Genomic DNA, 9591 nt, shown 5'->3' on the forward strand with positions numbered 1-9591 from the left:
CCAGCTACTCAGGAGGCTGAGGCAGGAGAATAACTTGAACCCGGGAGGCGGAGGTTGTGATAAGCCGAGATCGCGCCACTGCACTTCAGCCTGGGTGACAGAGTGAGACTCCATATCAAAAAAAAAAAACAACAAAAAAACAAAAACTGATCTCGAACTCCTGGGCTCAAACAATCCTCCTGATTTGGCCTCCCAAAGTACTGGGATTACAGGTCTGAACCACTGCGTCCAGCCTAGGGTATTTCAAATAAATGGAGTCATACAATATGTGTTCTTTGTATCTGGCTGCTTCTTTTTTTTTTTTTTTTTTTGTGATAGAGTTTCACTCCTGTTGCCCAGGCTGGAGTGCAATGGTGTGATCTTAGCTCACTGCAACCGCCACCTCCTGGGCTCAAGCAATTCTCCCACCTCAGCCTCCTGAGTAGCTGGGACCACAGGTGCGTACCACCACACCTGGTGGCTAATTTTTGTATTTTTGGTAGAGACGGGCTTTCACCATATTGCCCAGGTTGGTCTCGAACTCAAGCGATCTGCCTGCCTCAGCCTCTCTAAGTGCTGGCATTACAGGTGTGAGCCACCCCACCCAACTTTTTTTTTTTTTGAGACGGAGTTTTGCTCTTGTTACCCAGACTGGAGTGCAATGGCACGATCTCAGCTCACCACAACCTCCGCCTCTCAGGTTCAAGCAATTCTCCTGCCTCAGCCTCAGGTGATCCGCCCGCCTCGGCCTCCCAAAGCGCTGGGATTACAGGTGTGAGCCACTGCGCCCGGCTTTTTTTTTTTTCTTAATAGATATCTCTTGTGTATTGATATCTGTCTTATGCTTAGAATGTTTTCAAGGTTCGTCCATGTTGTAGCAAGTATCAGGACTGTCCTTTTTATTGCCAAATAATATTTCAATGTATGGACAGACCACATGTTTTTCTCCATTTATCAGTTTATGGACATTTGAGTTGTTTCCACTTTTGGCTATTTTGAACAATGCTGCTGGGAACATTTGCATACAACTTACGGACATAGGTTTTCATTTCTCTTGTATATTTGACTAATCATGGAATTGTTAGGTCATAGGGTAGTACTATGTTTAACCTTTTGAAGAACTGTCCGTTTTCCATAGTGGACTGCACCTTTTTGCATTCCCACCAGGAGAGTATGGAGGGTTCCAATGTTGCCACATGGTTGCCAGCACTTATTATCTGCCTTTCATTATAGCCATTTTAGTGGGTGTGGTGTCTCTTTGTGGAATAAACTTTTTTTTTTTGAGACGGAGTCTCATTCTGTCGCCCAGGCTGGAGTGCAGTGGTGTGATCTCATCTCACTGCAAGCTCCGCCTCCCAGGTTCACACCATTCTCCTGCCTCAGCCTCCCAAGTAGCTGGGACTACAGGCGCCCACTACCACACCTGGCTTATTTTTTGTATTTTTAGTAGAGATGGGGTTTCTCCATGTTGGCCAGGATGGTCTCGATCTCCTGACCTCGCGATCCACCTGTCTCGGCCTCCCAAAGTGCTGGGATTACAGGCCTGAGCCACCTCGCCCGGTGAAATAAACATTTTTTTTTTTTTTTTTTTGAGACAGAGTCTCACTCTGTTGCCCAGGCTAGAGTGCAGTGGCATGATCTCCACTCACTGCAAGCTCCGCCTCCCGGGTTCACGCCATTCTCCTGCCTCTGCCTCCCAAGTAGCTGGGACTACAGGCGCCCGCCACCATGCCCGGCTAATTTTTTGTATTTTTAGTAGAGATGGGGTTTCAACATGTTAGCCAGGATGGTCTTGATCTCCTGACCTCGTGATCTGTCCGCCTCGGCCTCCCAAAGTGCTGGGCTTACAGGCGTGAGCCACTGCACCCAGCCAGAATAAACTTTTAAATGTGGAATAGTTTAGATGCATAGAAAGGTTTTAAAAATAGTACTGACAGTCCATTATGCCCACCCCCCTCCAATGTTAACATTTTTTTTGGTAACAACTTTATTGAGGTATAATGCATATGCCTTGTCACCCTCCTAACTATACAATTCAGTGTTTATTAATATACTCACAGGGTTGCACAACTATCACCAATATCTAATTTTAGAGCATTTCATCATCCCAAAAAGAAATCCTATACCCATTAGCAATCACTCCCCATTCCCCCATTCCCTGACAACCACGAATCGACTTTCTGTCTCAGTGGATCTGCCTATTCCAAACATTTCATATACATGGATTCATACAACATGTGGTCTTTGTATATTCATGTACACATATTGATAAAGGTCATTATAACCATATAGATGAAATGTTTTGTTTTTTGTTTTCGAGACAGAGCCTCTGTCACCCAGGCTGGAGTGCAGTGGCACATCCTCCACTCACTACAACCTCCACCTCCTGGGTTCAGGCGATTCTCATGCCTCTGGCCTTTTCTGTTCTTTTTTTTATTGAGACGGTCTCACTCCCATCACCCAGGCTGAGAGCAGTGGTGTGATCTTGGCTCAGTGCAGCCTTGACCTCCCAGGCTCAAGTGATCCTCCCACCTCAGCCTCCCCAGTAGCTGGGATTACAGGCGTGCGCCACCATGCCCGGCTAATGTTTGTACAGATGGAGTTTTGCCATGTTGCCCAGGCTGCTCTTGAACTCCTGAGCTCTAGCAATCTGCCTGACTCAGCCTCCCAAAGTGCTGGGATTACAAGTGTGAGCCACAATGTCTGGCTTTTTTTTTTTTTTTTTTTTTTTTTGAGATAGAGTCTTGCTCTGTCACCAAGGCTGGAATACAGTGGCGCAATCTCTCCTCACTGCAACTTCTGCCTCCTGGGTTCAAGCGATTCTCCTGGCTCAGCCTCCTGAGCAGCTGGGATTATAAGCATGCATCAAAATGCCTGGCTAATTTTTATATTTTTAGTAGAGATGGGTTTCACCATGTTGGCCAGGCTGGTCTCGAACTCCTGACCTCAGGTGATCTGCCCACCTCAGCCTCCCAAAGTGCTAGGATTACAGGCATGGGCCACTGCGCGCGGCCTCTGCTTTTTTCACTCAGTGATATTTGTGAATATTACATTGTCGGTGCAGTAGAGGTAGATTTACTTTATTCTTTTCAAAAAGTTACATTGGCCGGGTGCCCATGGCTCACATCTACCTGAGGTGGGATGATCGCTTGAGCCCAGGAGTTTAAGATCAGCCTGGGCAACAGAGTGAGACCCCAGCTCTACAAAAAATTAAAAAATTACCTGGGCATGGTGGCACGTGCCTGTAGTCCCAGTTACTTGGGAGGCTGAGATGGTAGGATCACCTGAGCCTAAGAAGTCAAGGCTAAAGTGAGCAAGCTGTGCCACTGCATTCCAGCCTGGCCACAGAGTGAGACCTTGTCTCAAAAAAAAAAAAAAAAAAAAAAAAAAGGCTGGGTGAAGTGGCTCATGCCTATAATCCCAGCACTTTGGAAGCCTGAGGTGGGCAGATCACAAGATCAGGAGATGGAAACCATCCTGGCCAACATGGTGAAACCCCATCTGTAGTCTGCGCGCCTGTAGTCCCAGCTACTCGGGAGGCTGAGGTAGGAGAATTGCTTGAGTCCGGGAGACGGAGGTTGCAGTGAGCTGAGATTGCGCCACTGCACTCCAGCCTGGGAGACAGAGCAAGACTCCGTCTCAAAAAATATATATATAATATATATTATTATATATATTATATATTTTATATATTATCTATTTATAATATATACATTATATAATATATATTATGTATACATTTTATAATATATACATTATATAATATATATTATGTATACATTATATAATATATATTATGTATATAATGTATATTATATATGATGTGTTATATGATATATATCATATAATATATATTTTATTATATAATATATATTTTATATTATATTGTTACACATATTTTATATTATACATATATATAAATATATACATATTATACATATATATTATTTATATAATATATTAAATATATTATATATTTATATATTATATAATATATATATGAGTGTTTCATCTAATGCTTTTATCCATTGATGGCTATTGACTAGATCCCTTATTTTACCAAAATGTAGATTTTCTGATTATATATATAACACTCATAGGAAACTTGACCATAGAGGGATCAGGCTTGGGCCACCTCAACCACTGATGAGTCTGCGTCACTGAAAGCAGGACAGACAACTTGACATCATAGGCTATAGGCCTCCAGATGTGATGCAGCGTGATGCTCGCAGCACTGCCTGAATGTAACCAGGCCTTAAGAGTTTTCTTTCCGGCCATGCGCTGTGGCTCACGCCTATAATCCCAACACTTACGGAGGCTGAGGCGGGCAGATCACCTGAGGTTAGGAGTTCAAGACCAGTCTGGCCAACATAGTGAAACCCTGTGTCTACTAAAAATACAAAAAATTAGCTGTTCATGCTGGTGGGTACAGGTAATTCCAGCTACTCGGGAGGATGAGGCAGGAGAATCTCTTGAACCTGGGAGGCGGAGGTTGCAGTGAGCCGATATCGCATCATTGCACTCCAGCCTGGTCAACAAGAGCAAAACTCCATCTCAAAAAAAAAAAGTTTTCTTTTTTTCTTTTAGAGACAAGGGCAGGATGAGGTGGCATGTGCCTGTAAGTCCCATCTACTCAGGAGGCTGAGGCAGGGGGATCACTTGAGTCCAGAAGTTCTGGGCTGTAGTGCACTATGTCAATCGGGTGTCTGCACTAAGTTCGGCATCAACATCGTGACCTCCAGAGAGTGGGGGACCACCAGGTTGCCTAAGGAGTGGTGAACCGGCTCAGGCTGGAAATGAAACAGGTCAAAACTCCCATGCTGATCTGTAGTGGAATCATGCCTGTGAAAAGTCACTGCACACCAGCCTGGGCAATATAGCGAGAACCCGTCTCTTTAGAAAGAAAAATAGGCCGGGCGCGATGGCTCACCCCTGTAATGGAAGCAGTTTGGAAGGCCAAGGCGGGCGGATCACGAGGTCAGGAAATCGAGAGTATCCTGGCTAACATGGTGAAACCGGTCTCTACTAAAAATACAAAAAATTAGCCGGGTGTGGTGGCATGTGCCTGTAGTCCCAGCTACCTGGGAGGCTGAGGCAGGAGAATCGCTTGAACCCGGGAGGGGGAGGTTGCAGTGAGCCGAGATTGTGCCACTGCACTCCAGCCTGGGCCACAGAGCCAGACTCTGTCTCAAAAAAACAAAACAAACAAACAAACAAAAATCAAGAAAGAGAAGTAAATAGGCCGGGTGTGGTGGCTCCCCGCACTTTGCGAGGCTGAGGCGGGTGGATCACCTGAGGTAAGGAGTTCAAGGCCAACCTGACCAACATGGGGAAACCCCGACTCTACTAAAAATACAAAAATTAGCTGGGCGTGATGGTGTGCACCTGTAATCCCAGCTACTCAGGAGGCTGAGGCAGCAGAATCGCTTGAATCTGAGAGTCGGACGTTGCAGTGAGCCAAGATCGTGCCACTGTACTCCAGCATGGGCAACAGAGCAAGACTCCGTCTCAAAAAAAAAAAAAAATTAAAAATAAATAAATAAATAAAAACCAAATAGAGACAGGGTCTTACTCTGATGCCTAGGCTGGAGTGCAGTGTCCTGATCATAGCTCACTGCAACCTGGAACTCCTGGGCTGAAGGGATCCTCCTACCTCAGCTTCTTGAGTAGTTGGAACTACAGATGTACATGCCACCATGCCAGGCTAACATTTTAAAATTTTTTATTTATATGGAGATGGTGTCTTGTTATGTTGCCTGGGCTGGATTTGAATTCCTGGCCTCAAACTGTCCTCCTGCCTTGGCCTCCAGGGTAGCTGGGATTATGGGAGTATGCCATCATGCCTGGCTATCATCATTTCCTCTATAATGATTTATCTATTATTATTATTATTATTATTTTTTTTTTTTTTTTTTTTGAGACGGGGTCTCGCTCTGTCGCCCAGGGTGGAGTGCAGTGGCGCAATCTCGGCTCACTGCAAGCTCCGCCTCCCGGGTTCACGCCATTCTTCTGCCTCAGCCTCTCCGAGTAGCTGGGACTACAGGCGCCCGCCACCACGCCCGGCTAATTTTTTGTATTTTTAGTAGAGACGGGGTTTCACCATGGTCTCGATCTCCTGACCTCGTGATCCGCCCGCCTCGGCCTCCCAAAGTGCTGGGATTACAAGCGTGAGCCACCGCGCCCGGCCGATTTATCTATTATTATATGGCTATGAATGAACCATAATTTATCAATCTCATTTTATATCACATTTTATGCTGTTTAAACAATGTTATGGCCAGGTGTCATGGCTCACACCTGTAATCCCAAAACTTTGGAAGGCCGAGTGGGGAGGGTCGCTTGAGCTCAGGAGTCTGTGATCAGCCTGGGCAACATAGTGAGACCCCTGTCTCTACAAAAGAAAAAAAATTAGTTGGACATGGTGGCACACACCTGTGATCTCAGCTACTCACAAGGTTCAGGTGGAAGGACTGCATGAACCCAGGAGTTCAAAGTTGCTGTAAACTATGATAGCACTACTACACTCTAGGCTGGGTGACAGAGCAAGACCCTGTGTCTAGAAAAATAAAAATAACATTTAAAAAATTAAAAATGTTACAATCTCTGCCATTATCCATGAATAGTTCCTCAGGATAAATTCCTAGAAAGGTATGTAAAAGTTCAGATTCCTCTAGGCAGATTATCTGGACTTTACTCCCACCACCACTTGAAGAAGGCTATTTCTCTGCACTCTTACTAACACTGGCTTTTTTTTTTTTTTGAGACAGTCTTGCTGTGTCGCCCAGGCTGGAGTGCAGTGGTTTGATCTCAACTCACTGCAATCACTATCTCCCAAGTTCAAGTGATTCCGCCATCTCAGCCTCCCGAGTAGCTGGGATTACAGGCACCTGCCATCATGCCTGGCTAACGTTTGTATTTTTTAGTAGAGACAGGGTTTCACCAGGTTGGTCTTGAACTCCTGACCTCAGGTGATCCATCTGCCTCGGCCTCCCAAAGTGGTAGGATTATAGGCACGAGCTACTGCGCCTGGCCGACATTGGCTATTTTTAAAAAAAAATAAATCTTAATCTATTTGTAAGGCAAAACATGAAACAGGAAGCTTTATATACTCTTAAATCTCACACTAGGCTTTTTTTGTATTTGGACTGTTTAGTATTTTGTCTGTGTTGCTGAAACCCTTTGAAGTTACAAGATCTATTTGTGTTCTTCATGTAATTGTTCTTCCCCCCAACCTTGGGCTAACAGTCTGTGGCCTTCCTTGGTAACTAAATGCAAGAGTGATATTAATACCTTGCAAGTTCCTCCCGTGCAAATGGGAGCCCTAAGTCAAGGTGCAGATAGAATAGGAAAAAGCTTCTGGTTGCTCTTCAAGAAGTATCTATTGAGTTAGATACAGTGAAAAGCAATGGAGATATTAGGAGAATAACAAGATGGGCATGGAAAAGTTTCTGTTTGCTCTTCAAGAAATATCTATTGAGTCAGATACTGTCAAAAGAACTGGAGATATAACAAGACGGGCATGGTGCTTTTCCTTATTTAGCTCATGGGCAGGTTCCAAGAAGCTTCTAAAGGCTGAACATTTCGTTTTCCGTGTCTGGCACCTAGATATACCTATTCATTAAGTCAACAATATTTATTGAGCATGTACTATGGATTAGGCATTATCAAGGCCCTGAGGATAGAGCAGTGAAATAAAACAGACAAAACCTCTATCCTCATGAAGTTTACCTTCGGTTTACTTTCTGGGCTACTGTCAATAAAACAAGTAAAATATATAAATACAAAATATACTGTGAGGCCAGGTGCAGTGGCTCACGCCTGTAATCCCAGCACTTTGAGAGGCAGAGGCAGACAGAACACTTGCAGTCAGGAGTTTGAGACCGGCCTGACCAACATGGTAAAACCCCATCTCCACTAAAAATACAAAAATTAGTCAGACATCGTAGCACGCGCCTGTAATCCCAGCTACTCGGGAGGCTGAAGCAGGAGAATTGCTTGAACCTGGGAGGTGGAGGTTGCAGTGAGCCGAGATCGCACCACTGCACTCCAGCCTGGGTGACAAGAGCAAGACTCTGTCTCAAAAAAAAAAAACAAAAAAAAACTGTTAGATAATGATAAGTGTTTTGGATAAAAATGAAAGTGGGATTGAAAGCATGGGTGTGTGTGTGTGTGTGCACACAGGCCATGCGTGCAAGCAATGTAAAATAGAGTGCTCAGGGAAGACTGGACTAAGAAGGTGACACTTAAGTCAAAGTCTGAAGGAGGTGAGGAAGTGAGCCATGTGGATATCCACATGATTCTATGGAGCACAAAAGGAGACAGATTCTCGGCTTGAAACGTTTCTACAACCTATAGCAGCAAATATATGGTAATATTTGTGACAACATTCTGTAAGCTATAATGGTCTATAAATATAGGATGTTTTCAGTCAATTACACATAAAACTATTAACAAGAACAAGATCATATATCAGCATTATGAATGTCTATAAAACTACCCAGTACAATTAGGGAATACGATCATGTACAATTTAAGGACTATATGGTACCAGAAGAACTGTGGTTAGTTTTTTTCCCCCCAAAGGCGAAAGAGGAAAACCCTTGAGGCTTCTGCTTGGAAGCCCACTTGTTTGTGGTAAGGTAGGACATAATCAGTATTTGTGGGTATAAAAATTATATTCTCTGGGAAGCCAGATGATGTTACAGAGAAACCATCCCATGAGTTATTTGCATGTTGATGGGGCCAAAAGCTTCCAGAACAAAATTTTCTTTCTTAATCTGCATTTAACTGCCTCAAGATCTGGAACCTACAGAAGAAATGTTGGCTTAAACAACAACAACAACAACAAATTGTACTGCTTGCGTTCCATCTAGACCCAGGGATTCCAGAGTAACTCAGGAGGAAGTCTTTAGAGACCTAACCTGAGTTGTTAAGAAAATATATATATACATATATATATATTTTTTTTCTTTTTTCTGGTAAAAGCAGGTTATGGCTGGGCAATCGGTCTCTTAATAGAATCTTTGTGAACTTCCTGATGTCGCAGCGATCGTTGCCAGGTTGTGCGTTCACACTGATTATCTTGCTAAAAGGCACTCCCTGCACTTGGAACACACATATTCACATCCCAGCAAAGAAGGAAGGCCTGGATGCTGTTGCTTGTCTGCTGGGGCAAAAAGGGGCGTGCCATGTGCCCAACGCTGGCCAAGCACCAGTCACTCATTCACTCATCCATTTATTCAACAAATATCTTATTATGCTCCTATTCAGTACCCAGTAGGGGTGCCTCCTTGCCCACCAGGGTCATCTAGAGCTCCTGTGGGTGCGGTGGGCGGGGTCGAGAACTTCAGATTCCCAGGTCTGGCTCTTCCCTCCAGTAGGGCTCGGAGACAAAGAGATGCGCCCCTGCAGCTGCCTCGGCTGAGGGCTCCGCCCGCGGCCCCAGGGGCTTAGGCGCGGCTGCTCCTCCACTTCCCAGCCCGAGGGGGCGCTGTAGCGCCCGGCGCTCGGCCCGCCCCTACGCCGCGCTCCGCTCGCATCGGCGCTGCGGGCGGCGCCGCGGTGATACGCTCCCCCTCGCCGCGCTCCCCCTCCTCCTCTGCCCTCCCCGCC

Source organism: Symphalangus syndactylus, chromosome 6, assembly GCF_028878055.3.
Source record: "Symphalangus syndactylus isolate Jambi chromosome 6, NHGRI_mSymSyn1-v2.1_pri, whole genome shotgun sequence".
Lineage (NCBI taxonomy): Eukaryota > Metazoa > Chordata > Mammalia > Primates > Hylobatidae > Symphalangus > Symphalangus syndactylus.